Raw genomic sequence first — 22,347 nt, forward strand, 5'->3', positions numbered from 1 at the left:
GATTTACTTATATCCCAAATCTTCAAAGCAAACAAAAAAAGAATTTGAATTTACAATGAAAGACTCACAATACCTTAAAGAGTGAACAAAGTAGAACTCAGGATCAAGGGGAAAAGGTGAAGCAGATGTGATAACCCTAAAAAGTACCACAGCTGTAAATTTCACTCTGCACTTTTTGAACAAAAAGAGAGACAGAACATTTCCTACCTCTCATCAGAAAAAAATAAAATACCATTCATGGAGGGAGGCACCACTCTTGCCTGGTACTAAAATCTGGTGAGAATTTCTCATATAGAACATATATAAGGAGCTGGAGGCATGCCAGGTCTGTCCTCAACAACTGTTTTACAGTAAATAAATGGTTTTAATAGCTGTTTATTGTAGTGACCTCAAGGGAGATGTCAGACAACACCAGAATAAGGGACATTCCAGTATTAGTGGCTGGAATGTCTTCCAGTATGCATGGCTTAGTGTCTTCAAAAAATCAGTATCCTGAAAAGAAAATGTGAGGGAGAAATGTTTAAGCTAAAAAGAGGCAAGATACTGAAGATACATAACCATTTCAATGCATGAATCTTGCTTGGTTGGTGAAGAAAATCATTGTAAGACATTTTGGTGATAGTCTAAGAATCATGAATATGGATTGATTATATTTAGATGATTTAGGGAATTATTGTTAGAACCAATGGCACAGTGATAAAGAATTTGCCTACAATGCAGGAGCCACAGGAAATGTGGGTTTAGTCCCTGGGTCCGAAAGATCCCCTGGAGGAGGGCATGGCAATCCACTCCAGTATTCTTGCCTAGAGAATCCCATGGACAGAGGAGCCTGTGGGATACAGTCCATGGGGTCTCAAAGAGTCGGACATGACTGAAGCGACTTAAAACATACACACAGGATAATGGTATAGTGGTGTGTGAAAGACTGTCTTTTCCTTTATCATTTATATTTAGAAGTGCATCCTACAACATTTAAAGGTAACTTAAATATTTACCTTTAGGGAAATACACACACGTACATACAAAGAATGGTATTTGACAAAATGTTTACGCTGTATTGAATTTAGTGAGGGATACATGTATCAGCATATATCCTACTATGTGTTTGAGTATTTTCACAAGAAGCAAAAAAAAAAAAAAAGACACAGGGAGAAATCTCAGAGTAGCTTGTACCCTACATGTGCCAGAGAGAAAAGCCTGCAAAGTACGCTGGGTACACCAGGCTAGGAGGAAAGCACTTGTTATAGACCAAATTGTGTCTCCCTGCCAGTTTGTTGGAGAAGGCAATGGCAAGCCACTCCAGTACTCTTGCCTAGAAAATCCCATGGATGGAGGAGCCTGGTAGGCTGCAGTCCGTGGGGTCGCTAAGGGTCGGACACGACTGAGCGACTTCACTTTCACACATTGGAGAAGGAAATGGCAACCCACTCCAGTGTTCTTGCCTGGAGAATCCCAGGGACGGGAGAGCATGGTGGGCTGCCGTCAGTGGGGTCACACAGAGTCGGACACGACTGAAGTGACTTAGCAGCAGCAGCAGCTGCCAGTTTGTTATACTGAAGTACTAACCCCCAAAACTGAAGAATGTAAACACAGTACGAGATAGGCTCTAAAGTGGGGTCATTAAGAAAGGCCCTGATCCAAGGTGACTGGAATTCTTCTAAAAAGAGAAAGTCTGGACACAGACACACACCCAGGGAAAATGGTGTGGAGATGCAGAGGTAACACAGCCATCTGCAAGACAATGCGGGAGGCTGGGAACAGATCCCCCAGAAGGAACCAACGTGTGGGCACCTTCATCTGGAACTTGTAGCCTTCACAACTGCAAGGAAATAACTTCCTCTTGTTTAAGCTGCCCAGTGTGTGATACCAGGTTAAGGCAGCCCTAGCAAACTATCAGAGAACACCTTGATTTGCCGCCAGAGCCCAGGGAGGCTTTCCCATATCCCATCCAGCCTTCTTCCCTGGCACTGCAGTGTGAACTCTGCAGAACCCACATGAGGCAGAGCGGGACTGCAAGGCTCATCAGAAGGTAACACCTTCTGAACAGGCTGCTGGCACCCACATACTCCAGACCCTGAGACCGCACATCTGAGCGGCGGCAGTCCAAGTCTGACACATGTCGGTCCTTTATCTTTCTGGGTTTTCTGTCTTAAAGGTTAAGATGTTCTGTGAGTGTGTGTGTGTGTGTGTGTGTGTCTGTCTGTCAATGCACACACACATATAGTGGGGAGGAGGGAATCTATTCCATAACATCTTCCAGAAAAATCCAAGTGAAATTTTTGGACAACCTGATAGCTTTCAAAGTCCTGCAGCTAATATCTACTGATTTTAATGAATAATTAACAGTTAACATTCAGAATTACAATCGATATTCAGGTGGTATGCTGCCACACTTGACAGTTAAAATACTGAAGTAACTTCACACTTGTGGACACATAGCATTACCCTTCTCATCACCCCAGCTCGTTTCTGGAGTCTCCCCACAATCCAGCAGGTAATGAGTTAAAAGCTGGCACCCAGTGGTTCTCCAGAGCCTGCTCCGGCAGCCCCGCCCTCTGTTCTGATGAGAGCAGCTGTCTCTGCCCTTACCAGTTGTTACATGTTTTTCTAGTCCATCCCTGTTTAGTGCCTCCCAGTGCTGTCCCCTAAATTCTTTAAGGTACATTATTTCACAATAACTCCAAATCATATACTATTAGTGTTTCTCTTTACATATGAAGAAACTGGGACTCAGAGAAATTATATAAGTAACGCAGGGTCACAGGCAGAGTTTGTAACCACTGCTCCCTATTTTCTAGCTGAACCCCCTGGAGTTGGTTTGTCAGAATTCTTCTGTCCTTAGAAAGAAAAAACAGAGCAGTCAAGAAGAGTTGAGAGGCTGCAGCCCAAGGCCCTGGGGAGTCTGGGTATCCTCGGGTAGCCCCTTTTCTCCAGGTCAGGTTTCCCCAGATGAAACACTGATAGCTGGGTCATAGTAAAAACTCACAAAGAACAAGCCATCCTACAACCCAACAGTGTCTAAGGCTGCACCGAAGTTCCGGCTCTGCTCACTGCAGGCGCTACAGGAAGCGGAGCACCCTCACCTGCAGCCATGGTGCCCCTTGGAGGGCAAGGTGGGGCTGAACAGGTGGGTCTGACCCACTTCAACACTTCAGAGCAGCGACAAAAATCTGCCCAGCTGTCTGAAGAACAGCTGGATATTCTATCGGCCCTAAGAGTTTTGCTGCAGGAACTTTGCACTCAAGTTCCTGAGAGTGATTTGCCCACTTAGCGGACACTTGCGCAGGCCCTCCAATCATGCAGTACAGGGAGACCCACCTCCTTTCACCCTGGCACCGGCTCCCTGATTTCCGGGTGACCTTCTAACTTTGTTTCTGCCTTTCCCGTGGCACTTAACCCCAGGGTGGCCTGAAGACTCTGTAATCCTAAAAACCAGTCCTGCTCACCAGCTGGCCTGGGTACGATAGCATTGGGAGAGCAAAGTCATGGGACTGAAACTGGAAGGAAACCTATTCATGAGAGAAGCAACTGGAAAACAGGAGAAGAGAGAAAGAAAAGCCAATCCTTACCTCCTACAGGACCCGAGTAACGGGATTTCGCAGTAAGAGTCACTGAACCTGCCTAAGACCCTGTTCCTCTCCTGATGAAGGCAGTGATGCTTATTGGGTTCCCCACAGCTTCCCCAGCAAGATTCAGGAGAGCAGTCCTGCTGACAGGAGCTTTGAGATGGAAAGCAGTGAGGAGAGGGCCTGGGGGAGACCCCATGTAGTCAGGAAATGCTCCTCATCTAAGGCTACTCTCTAATTAAGCACCAATGAAGTATTTCTGAGGGCATATATTAAATAATTTTAAATAACTGATAATTAATTATATCTATTTAAAATTTCACAAGTACTATATTTTCATTGAAGAACAAAAAATAGAGGAAGAAAAAGAGAAACATCACCCATAATACAACTCGGACATAAGTCACCCATAATACAACTAGTTCATAGACACTTTCAACACTTAGTTTATATATTCTTTTCACACACACACAAATTAGCTACTACAGTATATCCTTAGCAATAGATCATAAACATCTTTCCATGTCAGTATAATCACTTTTGCCACTCCCTTTTAATGACTGTAGTGTGTTTTATTATACGGATAAAAGGTAATGGTTTATGCCACTCCCCTACCACAGTCCATTTGGATCATTTCTGATGGAATTTAAATCCTTTTATGAAGTGGCAGATGCTGAAACCAGAAGGGGTGATATCCCAGCCTTTTATAGTTTTCAACCCCATTGTCTCCATCAGGCTGACTGCTTAGCCTTTTGTACACTGTGTTGCGTTATACTCAACCTCATGATGTTTCCAGATGTTTTCCTGTGTGAGCCCCATCCAGAAACAGGTGTGGTCAGGGCCCCAATCTCATCTCTTACTGGACTCGCCCCGCACCTCAGCCCTCAGAGATAACAGATCACGGCTGAGACAAAAAAGGTGGCGTCAGCTAGATCTCATTTTCAGCATCTTTATTAGCAGAGAGTGATTTTCCAGCTACACTGTTGGTATCTCCCTGCCCATACTAGAGTTTCTGCCTGCATAGGCTGGGGTCCCTGGAACTTGATAGTAGCGGGAGAGGGCTAAGATAGGGTAGGAACGAAGAGATACTAAGTAGGGAACACAGTACACACAGACACACACACTGCAGAGGCATGTTCCAGAGCCTATACACACAGGAGATGAGAAGTTTTCGTAAGGAGACAAAAGTTATATTTTATACATTTCAGGTCCAGGAGAAAAGCCAGGACCTGGGGACTAAATACAAGTGTCTATTTTGCCTCCAAAGGAGAATGCCAGTGTCAGAGGTGTTCTGTGGATACTGAGCCAGCTCTGCGCTGATGTTTTCAGATATCTATTGTACACCACTGAAACCTCGTCATTTTTCAGTCTCCCTGATACTGCTTGCACGTCTTTCCCTTCTCTCATTTCCTCATTACGACATTAAGAACACCCTTGAGACAACAGAGCACCTTTAACCAATTAAGACACAGCTTCCGAGGGAAAAAAAGAGACGAAGTGGGGTCAGGGGAGGCTACTCCTGCTGTTGGCAATTGAAGGGAGGCAGGAGGAGGGGAAGTCTCCCACTCTGGCAGGGTGTGTCTGCACCGAGCAGGACAGCCACACCCTGACTTCCCTGTTTCCTGCTCTGAATGGGTGCCCGCCCTCTCTGAACTGCCCAGACTTGAACAGCTGAAGCCATCTTTGTCTTCACTCTCTTTTCTCCCCGTCCTGGGCATCGTGTTCTCTGGGCTCTTCCTTTCCACTCCCAACCCTCCCTTTGCATTTCCACAGCGCCTGCCCTAACTCGGGCCTTTCCCCAGACTCCTGCAAGCCCTCCCTTTCCCTCCTCCACCACCTCAAGCCCTCCTAGCCCATTCTCACCGACCAGATGTAAGGAGTGATTTGCTGTATGTGGTGCTCCTGCTACACAACACCCCCTGGGCCCCCTGTCCTGGCAAGAAAAGCCCACCACGACCAGGCTTTGTCCTGCTCTCCCACACTGTCCCCAGCTGCTTCCACTCACGTCCATGCAATCCAGTCCTCCCTGGAATGCCCACCTTTCCCTGGAAGTCCACCCCAAGAGTGCCCAGCTGGCCTCATCTCTGCCTTCAAAGGGTCTGTCAAGCTTCTCTCATCGAAGTGATTCTCCATGAATCTTTCACTTATCTCTGAACCGCAAGAAAGTACTCCCATTTCTATGGCTTTATTCTCCATACCTTTCTCTGCCCTGTATTTTATTACTTGATTATCTCTCCTATTGGATTACATTTCCTAAAGGGCAGGGGCAGAGTTTTGTTGGTCATTGTATTGGCTGCAGCCCCAGGCAATTCTGAGTTTCTGTGAGCTGGTTTAGTAGTTGTGGGTAATTATCCTGGCAGCTCTGTGGGATACACTACAGGCTTGAAGACACGGTCACTGGCCCTGGAAAGCTCAGAGGCTCAGCCACCTCCTTGGTTCCCAGGTTCCCTCTTCTCTTCCAGAAGAGCTTAGGCTGGTGTTATAAAGTGGATTATGTCCCTCCGCCAAAAAGTTTAATCTTAACTCTTAGTACCACAGAAAGTGACTTTGTTTAGATAGGGTCTTTACCAAGATAAACAAGCTAAATGAGGTCATTAGAGTGGATCCCAATCCAGCTTGATTGGGCTCCTTGTAAAAGGATATGTGGACCCTGAGGAAGACAAGCATAGAAACACCAAAAGGACATCACCTATAAGCCAAGGAACTTCAGAGGCCACCCGAAGCTGGGACAGAGGCCTCAAACAGGTCCTTCCCTCACAGCTCAGAGGAGGAACCCATCCTGCCCACACCCTGATTTCTGACCTCTGACCTCCAGATTGGGAGACAGTAACTTTCTTTTAAGATAAACCACCCAGTTTGTGGTGCTTTCCTAGGGCAGCCCCAGCAAATGGCTACAGCTGGGTTCCTGAGCAACAGGAGGAAGGCAAAGCCAAGCCCTGGAGATGCTCTGGGCAAGACCAGTGGAACCCCAGGCATGAGTAGCCCCTGGCAGCAGCCGAGCCAAGGCTGAGGGCCAGCAGTTGGCCGGCTGGACCCAGCTCTCTGAAGAGAGTGCTCTGCTTCTGTACTTGGGCAGAGGCAGGCAGCACTGGCGATGGGAGTAGGAAATCCCACTGAAGGGCAGAGTATCCTTCCAGGCTCTAGATGCTTCTAGGCAAACTCTTTTAAAATGAAAGAAATGGAAGGACAGCATAAACTCTGCAGAGGCTCAGCGTTGTGCCCAGAAACCGCTTCCTAATCACCACCTTCCACTGTGGATTCTGGCACCTCCCTCCTCCGCATCATGGGGCCAGGGATGTGGATGGGCCTCTTCTCCTGACTCAAAGGGGAATTTCCCGAACCTCCTTACCCAAAATATGCTCTCCCACCCTGGGGAGCCCCACCAGACACGCTCATTGTTTGAAGATTGATTGGATATAATTAGGTTCACTGAGTGGAAGGGCTTCCCATGAGCAGACAAGAAAACGAAGGAGTGTTGGGCCTCGCATTCAGGCTGGCAGCTGGCAGGAAACACGACAGAACTTCTGCCCCCTGGAGTCAGCCCCATAACCTCCCATGGTGAAGGCAGCAGGCAGGGAACAGCAAGAGCAGAAGCCATGATCTCAGGAGGAAGCATGTGCCTGGGGCCCAGGGCCGTGGAACAGCTGTGACACTATATACAGCCAACAGGCCACTGGCAGAGTGCACACTGACACACCAGAGCACCTTGCCCTGAGCACTCGAAGCCTGTACCTGTACTGCCCAGGACAGGAGCCACTGGCCACTGGAAATGTGACTAGTCCTTCAAACTGAGACACATAGTTAGAGTGAAATACATACTGGACTTGGAAGACTTAGTATGAAATAAATGAATATAAATGTTAATATTTTAAAATACTAAAGTCAAAGTGTTAGTTGCTTAGTGGTGTCTGACTCTTTGCAACCCCATGAACTGTAACCCACCAGGCTCCTTTGTCCATGGGATTTCCCAGGCAAGAATACTAGAGTGGGCTGCCATTCTCTTCTCCAAATGATCTTCCTGACTCAGGGATCAAACCCAGGTCTGTAGCATTGGAGGCAGATTCTTTACCATCTGAGCCAGGAGGGAAGCCCCTTTATTTATTTATTTTTTTTTTAGGTAATTAATTTATTTTTTATTGGAGGCAAATTATTTTACAATATTATATTGATTGGTTTTGCCATACATTGATATGAATTTGCCCCGGGTTTACATAAGTTCCCCCTCCTGAACCCCCCTCCCACCTCCCTGGGAAGCCCCTTTAAAATGGATACTGTGTATATATGTGATGTTAAATAGATTATATTACTAAAATTAATTTCACTTATTTCTTTTTTGCCTTTTTAAATATGGCGACTAGAAAAGTTTATAAATTATACGTGAGTCTCACATTTATAATTCTCTTGAGAGGAACTCCTGTAAACAAAGCATCATGCCTAATTTTTAGCACAGCCCAGTGGAGGCTCTAGTCTCAGTTCCCTTTTGAGGAGATAATGCACAGGCCCTGAGGGGTTGAGAAACTTGCTCAAAGACACACAGCCAGCAAGAAGAGGAAAAAAAACAAAAACCAAGGGACTACAGGAGTGGTAGCAGAATGATAAGTATGGCTTGAACTAGGACAGTGGCAGGGAGAGAGGGAAAATGAGCAGATGGATCTCCTTTCTTAGGTAGAAACACTCGCCGCCATGGGTCGTGTGTGAGGTGGAAAGGGTGACCCAGGGTTCTGGTCTGAGGTCTAGGAGCATTTGGGTCACAGGACCTGCGTGACACAGGGAAAGAGGCACCAATGTAACATTCAATCCCAACTTTTCCATTTACTCACTGTCTTATCTGGACATTATGTCACCTCTTGGGACTCAATTTCCGCAGCTGGAAAACAGGAATAAAATAATAGAACCTCTCATAACAGAGTTGTCATGAAAAGGGAACAGGAAGGTGTGTATAAAAGCACTGCATATGTGTTTGTTGGTTAATTGTTTAAAAAGAGAGAGAGGTTTCAGGGGCCTAAAACATTCCTGTCGTCCCCTCTCCTGTCATTTTCCAGACTTCCTGACCAGTGATTAGGTCCTGGGCCACCTCCCCTGGGAAGCACATCCTAGACAGCACCAGTGGAACGGCTTCTGTCTCCCAAGGAGGCTGCCTAACTAGGGTTACAGCCCCTTTCTCACCCAAGAAGCTAGGCCAGGGCCACAAAGCCAAACAAACTCTCAGGTCAGCCCGGGGAAGAAATCCAAGAGATGGGACCCATCTAGGCTCCTCTTCCTCCCCCCGGCTCCCCACTGACTCCTGGCCAAGGGTCAGCATTCCTGGTGCACAGGCCCACAGATGCTCAGTGACATAACTTCGGGGGCAAACTCAGCTCCCTGTCAGGACAGAACACTCCATCCTGTCCAATGCCACTATATTCTAGGAGAATGGCAACCCCTGGAGTTGTGCAGCAAGACCTCTGCAAATTAAGGTCATGCTTAGTCCTGCAAAGCCCAGACACAGATCTGAGATAAGGATGGAGGGTGTTTTCAGAGCTCTCTCTGTCCCCTTCTGTAATCCCAGGCAGGCGCCTTCCCTGAGTCCTCCTCTTCCTTACATACCATAGTCCCAGATGGAAGGAGATCTGAACTGAATGAGGGGTCCTTCTGCCATCCTGCCCTGCCCTTGATCCTGACCTTGGTATACTCAGTTCACATTCCTATCTGTCATTTCTATAATAGTGGGCAGGGTAGATCCTACTCTAGTCTGGTTTGTGGTGCTTAGTAAATGTTCGTTGAATGAATGAATGAGTAAGTCCATCTCTGCTAAGATCTCTACCAATCATTGTTTGCCACAGAGATCGTTGTATTATAAGGGCAGGTTCTTTATTTTTTTCTTAATATATATATATATTTTATTGAAGTATAGTTGACTTACAGTGTTTCAGGTGCACAACAAAGTGATTCGGTTATACATATACACATATATTATTTTTATATTATTTTGCATTATAGGTTATTACAAGATAATGACTATAGTTCCCTGCATGATACAATAAACCTTTGTCGCTTGTTGCATATCTTTTTAAAATTAGAAATCTAGCATTCTATTCATACTAAGTCAAACAAGTAGAATCAAAATGTCATAAATTTTTAGACAAAAATTCCTAAGTTTTCTAAAATATATATATTTATTATGTATGTATATGTATACAAAAGCTTTTCTACTATGCTTGATAAAAGTTTCAGAAAGAACATGAAAAATAAAGAGAGATGGAGAAGTTGGAAAGCATAAATGAAATGAAATGGGAGCACTGAATATGAAATAGAAAAAAGTGAAACAAACTAGATAAAAGATCACTATATAGTCCAGCTGTTTTTAACCATAACAACGGCAATTTCTTTCAAACCAAAACAACTTCAAGAGCCAAAGGACTGACCACTCTACTATGGTGTACCTGTTGTGACCTTGTGGAAAAGGAACTTTTTCAATACTTCTCAGATGATACAAGTAGGCAGCAACCTGCTGCTAACACTTGCCCCAGCCCCCTGTGAACGGTCTCAGGTGGACTGGACAGAGCCCTAGGAGGGAACTTTCCAACTGTATTCCCTGGCAGAATTCTCTGTAACAAGGCTGACTTTTCTCATATCTTCACCCAACTGCAGTATCCAGGCCTGGGATATCACTTTCCACACCTTCTGAAGGAGCCTCACCTCCTGATTAGTCTTCACAGAGCTTTTCCACATCTCCTATTTTTGACCCTTTGTGAATCATTTCTCATCAGTACTGGAGTTTAGGGTGAGATGATTAAGGTACTCCCCACAAGGTATAAAATTTAAGGGGGCACCAAAAACCTCATTCATTTTAAGATTGATAATATTTGGATTAATCACTTAAAAAATCAGAACTAATGCAAAATAATCCACAATGAACAAAATATCAGAAAACATTTTAAATATATTAAATATTAATTATCTTGGTTATTGAGTTTCTTGGCACTCCCTTAAATTGTGTGCTGAGGTGAGTACCTCACTCAGTCGGGCTACTTTCAGTCCCAGAAGAGTGGAGTGCACTAACCTCAGCTCTCCGTCTCTGACTCTTGTTGGCTTTAGCATACACTTTAACTAGTGAGAACCAGCTTGAAGGAGATCAGTAGGTTGGTGATTGGTCTGGAGCCCAATATATCTGTCAGAAAGCCAGAGAAACAGATAGGCAGGGGGCCAAGTCTATTGTTTCAAAGTTTTCACAGGCCTTGAATGGCCCTTGGGCTCTGCAGTCTGGTGATCAGAGGTGTAAAGATTTCTGAACAATTCCAGGCCTTTGATATGGTTGCCAACACCCATGTTTTTCATCCTGGGAATAATGCCACAGAGGGTCACAGCCTCCCTCCCCCACCTAAGTGAGGAAGTTTCTGGTGGTGGCGGGTGGGGACAGGTCCTATGAGGGCAAAGTTCAGAAGGACAGAGGAGTCTTTCTTATTCTGACTGCCTGTTCTTTTTTCTCTGGTACACACTGACCTCCCCACCCTTTCGCACTTTCAAAACTTGTGCTTGTCTCATTCCTCTGTTCCCCTTGGTCAAACCAAACACATCGCTGTTCCTCCCTATGGAGGAGTAGTCCCAATACTTCCCAGCATGTAAACATTTCCTTTCGCTGGTTTAGAACTTGGCTCTGGCTCTATTCTTGTGTCCCAACCCCACTGCAATTTCTTTTTTCAAAAAATGCAAGAGAGTGAGCTATCTTGTTATGGAAGCAGGGAGACACAACCTCCGTTCCGTTCCGTCGCTCAGTCGTGTCCGACTCTTAATTAAGCCTTTAGAACTCCTCTGAAGAACTGGGGTGTCAAATTCATCAACAAAGTCCTTTCTGGGGAGGCACCATCTGGGGATGCCCGCCTGCCCCCCAACCCCACCGTCAAAAGGAGGTATCTGTGCTAATTTGCCTGCTGTTTTGGAGGAATGCAGGTGAAGGAGAGGTAGTTTCCACTAGGCAAAATGTTTTTTCCACTTCCTGTTCTTTGCTATTTTGCTGTCTTCCGGTGTTAAACCACCAGAGTTTCGGAATCAGATGAAACATAGTGTAGGCCTGCCACATGGCCTCCATCCCCCCAGAACCTGGTGACTCAACGAGATTTCACGGTGCCACAGAAAGGACAGGCTTTTGCAATGGCAGAACTCACTGTCCGAAACCAGGCTTTAAGCCTGGATCTCTTGAGGTTTTTCTTGCTAATGCTGACCTGATGTAGATGTGCGTGTTTTTCCCACAACTTCTGAGGAATGATTAGGGGGTCTCTCTCACCATCATCTGGCCTTTGTGAGGAAGCAAGGGAACGCAGCTGGGTGGGGGAAGCCCCGGCAACGACAGTCCGACGACAGAGATCCGGCTCTCAGGACCGGAAGTGTGGGCGTGTGTTATGTTGCCGCGCAACCAAAGGCGACCGAGCCTCAAACCTCAGAAGGCACAGCCGGTTACGAGGGGGAGTCTCAAGCACCTCGTGTCCCCCAGAGACTGGGCCCAGCTCGATCAAAGGAAAAGTCAGCATCCAAAAGTCCACAGTGACGCAAAGGAAGCCAGAGGAAACAGTCAATGGCGAGTCACCATTGATTCACAGTCTGAACGGCAGAGCAGGCCAAGCTGCCACCGGCAGCCCCTTGTAACCCTCGCTTTACTGATAAAGGAAGCGGAAGCAGGAAAGTTAACTAATCCGAGTCCCCCTGCCAGCGTCAGAGCCAGAACCACCGCTCTACGGCCTTCTGTTTGTATAGCTTTAGCAGTTTGCAGACTTTCTCACGTGCTTTAGTTTCTTCTGATCCTGAACTAAGAGCAAATATTTATCAAGGGAGAGGCCAAATGAGGACTGCTTCGTTTCCTCATCTGAGAGGATAAGAGTGCTTTTCTAATGGAAGTCTTACTAGGATTAAATGGCTTGATAATGCTGGGGTTTCAAGAGGATATAATAAAGGACACCCCTCATCCATTACAAACCTCTGAGTAATTAAGGAATGGACAGGAACAAGTCAAATAAATGGAATCAAAATATCAACTTTACTCTCATAGGTTTTATACTGAAGTCAGTGGTTTGGGTAAGTGAACCCCAGAATTAGGCAAGGTACCCACGCAGGCTGGGGCAGGCCGCCCAGTTGTGAACTGTCCCTGAAAACCACGCATTAGGGGAGAAGAGAACCAATAGGGGCTCTGGAGGAGACCCGCTGCCAAGAGAAAGAAGAGAGAGGCTGAGCTATGCATTTGGGGTTCCTGCCCACATACTCACCATGGAGAAACTGCTTCTCCTCCCCTTTCCCGGCCTCCTGTCCCTCCCCACTCCTAGGGAGGAGTAAGTCAAGGAAAAAGGAGAGGTCAGAATTTTATGCCAGAAGTGCTTCTGCCATGTGGAAGGAAATATCAGGGGTGAGGAAGAATTTTTTTTCCGCCCTAGAATCCCCATAAATATGCATAAACACTTAGTACTTGGTACAATAGTAAGTACTCAATAAAACTTAGCTGTTCCTATTATTTTTCTAGTTATAGCCTATTAGTCATAGTAGAGCGGAGAAGGCAATGGCAAGCCACTCCAGTACTCTTGCCTAGAAAATCCCATGGACGGAGGAGCCTGGTAGGTTGCAGTCCGTGGGGTCGCTAAGGGTCGGACACGACTGAGCGACTTCACTTTCACTTTCACACATTGGAGAAGGAAATGGCAACCCACTCCAGTGTTCTTGCCTGGAGAATCCCAGGGACGGGGGAGCCTGGTGGGCTGCCGTCTATGGGGTCACACAGAGTCGGACACGACTGAAGTGACTTAGCAGCAGCAGCAGCAGCAGCAGTCATAGTAGAGACTGCCTTACCTGCCCCACAGTCTGATTTCTCTGTGTCTGCCCTTATTAGATGTGTGACCTTGGCATGTTATTTAACGTCTCTAAACCTCAGTGTGCTCCTCATAACAGTAATGTTTAATCTCATCATGTCTGACTCTTTAGGAACCCTGTGGACTGTAGCCTACCAGGCTCCTCAGTCCATAGGATTTCCCAGGCAAGAATACTGCAGTGGGTATCCTTTTCCTTCTCCAGGGGATCTTCCTAACCCAGGGGTCGAACCCACATCTCCTGCATTGGCAGGTGAATTCTTTACCACTGAGCCACCTGGGAAACCCCAAAATAATAGTACCTACCTTATAATTGGAGGTAACTACATGATTTAAGTGGAAAAGACTTAGCAAGATGCCTGGAGCATATTTAATGGTGACTGTTGCTCTTATAAAAAGAATTTGGGAGTCCAGAGCAAAATAAGTGCAAAATTAAGACTGAGACATGATTGATTTAGAAGAGGCATATAAAGGAAAACCTCACTGCTATCCATTAAAATTAGAGCAATTGCTCCCATTGGATCTACAATCTGGCCACCTGAGAGTGAAGCCTTGAAAGTACTGCCAAACCTTTTGGGCCTTTTCCCATCACTTTCCGGGCTTCCCTTGTGACTCAGATGGTAGAGAATCTGCCTGTAATGTGGGAGACCTGGGTCGGGAAGATCCCCTGGAGAAGGGAATGGCAACCCACTCCAGTATTCTTGCTTGGAGAATCCCATGGATGGAGGAACTTGGTGGGCTACAGTCCATGGGGTTGCAAAGATCAGACATGACTGAAACGACTGAGCATGCCATCACTTTCAAACAAAGTCTCAGTCTGGTGTTGACCTTGGGAAGATGATGATATTCTCGAAGCTGTGAGCTCCTTGGGAAGAATAACTAAGTGCTGTTTTATGTGTGGACCAAAATGGCTTGAGCCAGTCACAGAACCTAAGGACCACCGTCTCAGCTCCACGAAGACAGATAATGAGGTCGTCTGGTTCACTACTTTGTTTTTAGCACCTAGCATGATGTGTGACACATAGCACACATTCATTAAATATTTACTGAGTAAGTAAGTGAACTGGCAGATTGTTCTCCACATCAGCAATGGGGAGATGGTAGCTGAGATGTAGTCTGACTCCTCATCTACATGTAAGGAATGCTGAACCAGAAGCATTCCTACTATCCCTGACTTTGGTCTTGCTTAGGGCAGGAAGGTGGGAGGGAGGGCGAGGAGACTAAGTTGCTAAATAATAAGTAACCCACAGAACTAGAAATTGCTGCTTTTTTTCTTCAAACACCCAGTGAGTATTATTTTGAATATAGAATTTTGAGTTATTCATGCTAAGGATTTCCTATGCCAAATAAGGTAAGAAAGAATGAAAAATGTAATATCTTAGCCATCAGGGTAAACTAGCAGTAACTCACTTTGAGACAGGGCTGGATGTAGGATGTTGGCAGAGTTAATCAGATTTTATCCTAAAGTCTCAGGCAGCCAAAGAAGCTACTTTAGGTAATAGCACAAGACTGAAAACAACATAAACGTCCATCTAGAAAGGAATCTTCGCAAATGGAGTACTGTGCAGCTGTACAAAAGAAGCAGCTCTGTGTATTCACATGATCTCTGGAATATAAAAAAACACAAGATGTGCAACAGCGTGTAGAGTATACTAGTATTATCTGAAGAAGGGAAATACAGCTACTTATAGGTAGGGAATATAAACCAAACACTAGTAAAACTGGTTATCTTCAAGGAGAAGGCGGTCAAGTGAAGAGGAGAAAAATACACAGAAGACTTGACTTCTCTCAATGTTCTTTATTTTGTAGGGTTGACTTTGGAACCATGTCTATGTTTTAAATATTATAAAGCAAAAATTTTACAAGATGGGTTAAAAAAAATTCCTAAAGATTGAGAGCAAATGAAATGAATCTGTGTATTGAATTAATGGCAACTATACAGAAAGGGATTATTTCTAATAACTTTAAAATACAGTAGCTAACTCTATCCCTACTGTGATATATCCTAATGATAAAAGGAACTATGTCTTAGTTTGCCAGGGCTGCTATGAAAAAATACTGCAGGCTGGGTGGCTTACACAACAGAAGTCTCCTACCTCACAGTTCTAGAAGCGCAAGATCAAGTGGTCAGTAGGATTGGTTTCTTGAGGCTCCTCTTCTTGGCGTGTAGATGGCTATTTTCTCCCTGAGTCTTCACACAGTCTTCTGTGCGGTCTCTGTCTTAATTTCCTCTTCTTATAACACCACCAGTCATAGGATTAGGACCCACCCTTATTCAACCTTAATTACCCCTTTGAAGACCCTATCTCTAGATATTGTCACTTTTGGAGGTATTTCAGCATATAAATTTGGAGGCACACAGTTCAGCCCGTAACAGACTTTAAAGAAATTTAAAACTATATTCCATGCTGCAGTGATAATATTGGTATTGGAGTATGTGTATTGTTTTTAGCCTGAACTATGAACAGTATCAAAAGGCAAAATGATAGGATACTGAATGAGGAATTCCCCAGGTCGGTAGGTGCCCAGTATGCTACTGGAGATCAGTGGAGAAATAACTCCAGAAAGAATAAAGGGATGGAGCCAAAGCAAAACCAATACCCAGTTGTGGATGTGACTGGTGATAGAAGCAAGGTCCGATGCTGTAAAGAGAAATATTGCATAGGAACCTGGAATGTTAGGTCCATGAATCAAGGCAAATTGGAAGTGGTCAAACAGGAGATGGCAAGAGTGAACATAGACATTCTAGGAATCAGTGAACTAAAATGGACTGGAATGGGTGAATTTAACTCAGATGACCATTATATCTACTACTGTGGGCAGGAATCCCTTAGAAGAAATGGAGTAGCCATATGGTCAACAAAAGAGTCCGAAATGCAGTACTTGGATGCAATCTTAAAAATGACAGAATGATCTCTGTTCGTTTCCAAGGCAAACCATTCAATATTACAGTAATCCAGGCCTATGCCCCAACCAGTAAAGCTGAAGAAGCCGAAGTTGAATGGTTCTATGAAGACCTACAAGACCTTTTAGAACTAACACCCCAAAAAAATGTCCTTTTCATAATAGGGGACTGGAATGCAAAAGTAGGAAGTCAAGAAACACCTGGAGTAACAGGCAAATTTGGCCTTGGGGCACGAAATGAAGCAGGGCAAAGGCTAATAGAGTTTTGCCAAGAGAACGCACTGGTCATAGCAAACACTCTCTTCCAACAACACAAGAGAAGACTCTACACATGGACATCACCAGATGGTCAACACCGAAATCAGATTGATTATATTCTTTGCAGCCAAAGATGGAGAAGCTCTATACAGTTAGCAAAAACAAGACCAGGAGCTGACTGTGGCTCAGATCGTGAACTCCTTATTGCCAATTTCAGACTTAAATTGAAGAAGTTAGGGAAAACCACTAGACCATTCAGATATGACCTAAATCAAATCCCTTATGATTATACAGTGGAAGTGAGAAATAGATTTAAGGGACTAGATCTGATAGATAGAGTGCCTGATGAACTCTGGACGGAGGTTCGTGACATTGTACAGGAGACAGGGACCAAGACCATCTCCATGGAAAAGAAATGCAAAAATCAAAATGGCTGTCTGAGGAGGCCTTACAAATAGCTGTGAAAAGAAGAGAAGCGAAAAGCAAAGGAGAAAAGGAAAGATATAAGCATCTGAATGCAGAGTTCCAAAGAATAGCAAGGAGAGATAAGAAAGCCTTCCTCAGTGATCAATGCAAAGAAATAGAGGAAAACAACAGAATAGGAAAAACAAGAGATCTGTTCAAGAAAATTAGAGATTCCAAGGTAAATTTTCATGCAAAGATGGGCTCGATAAAGGACAGAAATGGTATGGACCTAACAGAAGCAGAAGATATTAAGAAGAGGTGGCAAGAATACACAGAATAACTGTACAAAAAAGATTTTCATGACAAAGATATTCACGATAACGTGATCACTGACCCTAGAGCCAGATATCTTGGAATGTGAAGTCAATGGGCCTTAAAAAGCATCACTACGAACAAAGCTAGTGGAGGTGATAGAATTCCAGTTGAGCTATTTCAAATCTTGAAAGATGATGCTGTGAAAGTGCTGCACTCAATATGCCAGCAAATTTGGAAAACTCAGCAGTGGCCACAGGACTGGAAAAGGTCAGTCTTCATTCCAATCCCAAAGAAAGGCAATGCCAAAGAATGCTCAAACTACCGCACAATTGCACTCATCTCACACGCTAGTAAAGTCATGCTCAAAATTCTCCAAGCCAGGCTTCAGCAATATGTGAACCGTGAACTCCCAGAGGTTCAAGCAGGTTTTAGAAAAGTCAGAGGCACCAGAGATCAAATTGCCAACATCTGCTGGATCATGGAGAAAGCAAGAGAGTTCCAGAAAAACATCTATTTCTGCTTCATTGACTATGCCAAAGCTTTTGACTGTGTGGATCACAATCAAATGTGGAACATTCTGAGAGAGATGGGAATACCAGACCACCTGACCTGCCTCTTGAGAAACCTGTATGCAGGTCAGGAAGCAACAGTTAGAACTGGACATGGAACAACAGACTGGTTCCAAATAGGAAAAGGAGTACATCAAGATTGTATATTGTAACCCTGCTTATTTAACTTCTATGCAGAGTACATCATGAGGAACCCTGGGCTGGAAGAAGCACGAGCTGGAATCAAGATTGCTGGGAGAAATATCAATAACCTCAGATATGCAGATGACACCACCCTTATGGCAGAAAGTGAAGAAGAACTCAAAAGCCTCTTGATAGTGAAAGAGGAGAGTGAAAAGATTGGCTTGAAGCTCAACATTCAGAAAACAAAGATCATGGCATCTGGTCCCATCACTTCATGGGAAATAAATGGGGAAACAGTGGAAACAGTGTCAGACTTTATTTTTTTGGGCTCCAAAATCACTGCGGATGCTGATTGCAGCCATGAAATAAAAGACGCTAACTCCTTGGAAGGAAAGTTATGACCAACCTAGATAGTATATTAAAAAGCAGAGACATTACTTTGCCAACAAAGGTCCATCTAGTCAAGGCTATGGTTTTTCCCATGGTCATGTATGGATGTGAGAGTTGGACTGTGAAGAAAGTTGAGCGCCAAAGAATTGATGCTTTTGAACTGTGCTGCTGGAGAATCTTGAGAGTCCCTTGGACTGCAAGGAGATCCAACCAGTCCATTCTAAAGGAGATCAATCCTGGGTGTTCATTGGAAGGACTGATGCTAAAGCTGAAACTCCAATACTTTGGCCACCTCATGCGAAGAGTTGACTCACTGGAAAAGACTCTGATGCTGGGAAGGATTGGGGGCAGGAGGAGAAGGGGACGACAGAGAATGAGATGGCTGGATGGCATCACCGACTTGATGGACATGAGTTTGAGTGAACTCCGGGATTTGGTGATGGACAGGGAGGCCTGGCGTGCTGTGATTCATGGGGTCGCAGAGTCAGACACGACTGAGCGACTGAACTGAACTGAACTGAAGCCCCTAGACACCTTGAAGCAAAGATAAACCATACCTGTTTTCCAAATTCCTGACCCAAAACATCATGAGCAAAATTTAAAAGTTAAGAGGTATGATGGAATGGAATGTGGGAGACAGGTTCAAGAGTGAGGGGACATATGTGTATCTATAGCTGATTCGTGTTGATATATGGCAGAAAGCAACACAACATTGTAAAGCAGTTATCTTCCAATTAAAAATAATTTTTACAATATAGTTATTTAAGCTGCTGAGCTAAGTGATAATTTGTTATGCAACAATAGTAGCCAAAAGAGAAGCCTTTTTGTCCTCACCCCCTACCAAGTAAAGCAGTTTTTGGGCAAGTGGTGGGGCCTGAATTTTATCAATCTTCTAGATATCATTCTGTCTATGAGTTCACAGGATTAGGGAACATGTTAGGGGAACATGATGTCACAAAAATATAATCAGGAAAGTCCAGAATGTGGAAATCTCTACAGGACAAATAAACTGGCTTTTTCAACAACACAAACAAAAAGTTACAAGAAGAGAAAAAGAAGGGAAATTAGTTGGTTAAAAAACTTGAAAGACAGATCAAGAGGTAAATTTGCCTTGGGGGCACTGGGTCCTGATTCAGACAGACCAAAACAAAAATATTATTTATGATACAATTGGAAAAATTTGAATATTAACTGGATATTTTATGGTATTAAAATTATAGTTAATCTTTTCAAGCTTGATAATGTAATTGTAATTATATTTTGTCCTGTTTTCTTTTAAGGGTCTTTATCCTAAAGAGATAGATGCTGCAGAATATGGATGAAATGAGGTAAGGTGTAGGGTTTTTGTCAAAGTTATTGTGTATGTTGTGGAATCTGGGGGCACATGGAGTGGAAGAATATTGTTGAAACATGATTGGTCATAGGTTGGTAATGTTTTAAGCAGGGTGATGAGTATACAGGAGCTTATTTTGTGGTTTTGTGTTTGAAAATGTCCGGTAATCAAAAGTGTTGTTGATGCTTTTTTTTTTGAGGAGAAAACTATCCTTCAAAATGTTTGAAGGTGTAATTCACTGAACAAGCATTTCATTCAATATTAATTGAACACTTACTGTGTGCCAGGCACTCAGTTAAACTCTGAGGCTGCAGATGTGGATTGGTCATGGAACTGCCTCTTTGAATTTAGTTTATGGTCTGGTGGCAAAGAAAGCCTGTACACAAATGAAGTATCAGACAGAAAACATGCTGAGTATTAAAAAAATAATAGACTGTCTAGAACAGTTTCAAAAGCATTTATCTTTTCCGAATCCATTCCCACCCAACCACGACTTAGATGCCTGACTCAGCATTTACATATGGGTGTTCCAAGGCCTAGCATAAGTTTTAGTGTGTATAGAAAATGTGACCTCAAACTACTTGAAAAACTCTGTGTTATGATATGACTGCAGCTTGTCCAGCATTACACAGCAGGGGAAACTCCATGTATCTACTTCATGCTTGTCGTAGTCAACTAGGGTTACCACAGCAAAATACCATAGATGGGGTGGCTTAAACAACATTTATTCCTCACTGTTGTGGAGGCCGAAAGTCTAAGATCAAGGTGTCAGCAGATTCAGTTCCTGATGATTGCCTTCTTCCTTGCCCCAAAATAGCAGCTTTCGGGCTGTGTCCTTACGTGGAAAGAAAGCATGAGTGCCTGGGTGTCTCTTCTCTCTTCCCATCACGAGGGCCCCAGTCTCAATGCTGCCACCTTAAACTAATGATCTCCTAGAGATTTCATTTCCAAATATCATCACAGGAGTTAGGGCTTCAGCATGGCCATATGGATGGGAAACAGTTCACAGCAGCAGTCTACTTCAATGTATCTTTAAGGCTCATCCCACAGACCCAGCTTAACACCATGACCTGTTGAGCTTTTAAAAATATTCAATATCAGAAATCTTGCCCCAGATTCAGGTCTAAGTTGAGCCGCAGCATCTGACTTTTTAATAAGCTCCTAGTAACTATCTCAAGCATCTTAGATGAGAACCACTGACTTGGAAGTGGCCATTAGTGGTGGCCACATGTTGGGGGAGGGACAACTAAAACATTAAATTTCATAAGGTCAGTATTTCCATCCCCCAATTTCTACTTTCTAAGTTTTTAAAATTAATTTTTATTGGAATATAGTTGATTTACAATGTTGTATTAGTCTCTACTGTATAAGAAGGTGAATCAGTTATACATATATTCACTCTTTTTAATTTTTTTTTTTAAATTAATTTTTATTGAAATATAGTTGATTTACCATGTTGTATTAGGTTCTGCTGTACCTGCAGAGTGAATTGGTTATACATACACATATATCCAATCTTTTTTAGAATCTTTTCCCATATAGGAAAATACATTACAGAGTATTGAGTAAAGTTCCCTGTGCAAACAGTAGGTTCTTGTTAGTAATTTATTTTATATATAATAGTGTGTATATGTCAATCCCAGTCTCCCAATTTATCCCTCCTCCCCGCCCCCATTTTCCCCCTTGGTAACCATAAATTTGTTTTCTACATCTGTGACTCTATTTCTGTTTTGTAAATAGGTTCATTTGTACCAGTATTTTAGATTCCACATATAAGCAATATCATATGACATTTGTCTTTCTCTGTATGACTTACTTCACTCACTGTGACAATCTCTAGGTCCATCCATGTTGCTGCAAATGGCATTATTTTGCTCTTTCTTATGACTGAGTAATATTCTATTATATATATGGACCACGTCTTCTTTACCATTCCTCTGTAATGGACATTTAGGTAGGTTCCATGTCCTGGCTATTGTAAATAGTGCCGCAGTGAACATTGGAGTGCCTGTATCTTTTTGAATTATGGTTTTCGCCTCATATATGCCCAGGAGTGGGATTGTTGGATCATATGGTAGTTTTAGGGTTGTTTTTTTTTTAATATTCCTGAGCTTTCTTTTGACTGTTAATGATTTTTATTTTTAATATTTATTTATGTATTTGGTTGTGCTGGGTCTCTGTTGCATCTCTCAGGATATTCATTTCGGTGTGTGGCCTCCTCTCTACTTGTCAATAGGCTCTGCAGTTGTAGCGCAGGCTCTGTAGTTGCAGTGCCCAGGCTCAACTGCCCGATGGCACGTGGGACCTTAGTTCCCCGACTAGGGATTGAAATCATGTCCCCTACACTGCAAGGCAGATTCTTAACCACTGGATCACCAGGGAAGTCCCCATTTTTAGCTTTCTTAAATTATTGACTATCCAATTTACATTCCCACCAACAGTGTAGGAGGGTCCCCTTTTCGCCACACCCTCTCCAGCATATATTGCTTGTAGATTTTTTTAATGATAGCCATTCTGAGTGTGAGGTGGTACCTTATTGTAAGTTTAGATTTGCACTTCTCTAATAATTAGTGATAATAATTACATCATGAGGAACTCTGGGCTGGAAGAAGCACAAGCTGGAATCAAGATTGCCGGGAGAAATATCAATAACCTCA

General features: G+C 43.8%; 1 long non-coding RNA gene across 1 annotated transcript in view; it reads right to left on the bottom strand.

Annotated features, from left to right (window-relative positions):
- LOC129552377 (uncharacterized) overlaps positions 1 to 12,703 on the bottom strand; it is a 28,855-nt gene extending 16,152 nt beyond the window's left edge. The window contains exons 1-2 of the long non-coding RNA XR_016036977.1: positions 11,830 to 12,703; positions 8,246 to 8,323 (exon numbers count right to left, since the gene is read on the bottom strand). This is a non-coding gene — a long non-coding RNA (uncharacterized LOC129552377). The remainder of the gene's footprint in view (positions 1 to 8,245; positions 8,324 to 11,829) is intronic.
- Between the last annotated feature and the right edge of the window lie 9,644 nt (positions 12,704 to 22,347).

The sequence above is a fragment of the Moschus berezovskii genome, chromosome 3, assembly GCF_049115385.1.
Source record: "Moschus berezovskii isolate FMDL1 chromosome 3, NW_MosBer_1.0, whole genome shotgun sequence".
Taxonomy (NCBI): Eukaryota; Metazoa; Chordata; class Mammalia; order Artiodactyla; family Moschidae; genus Moschus; species Moschus berezovskii.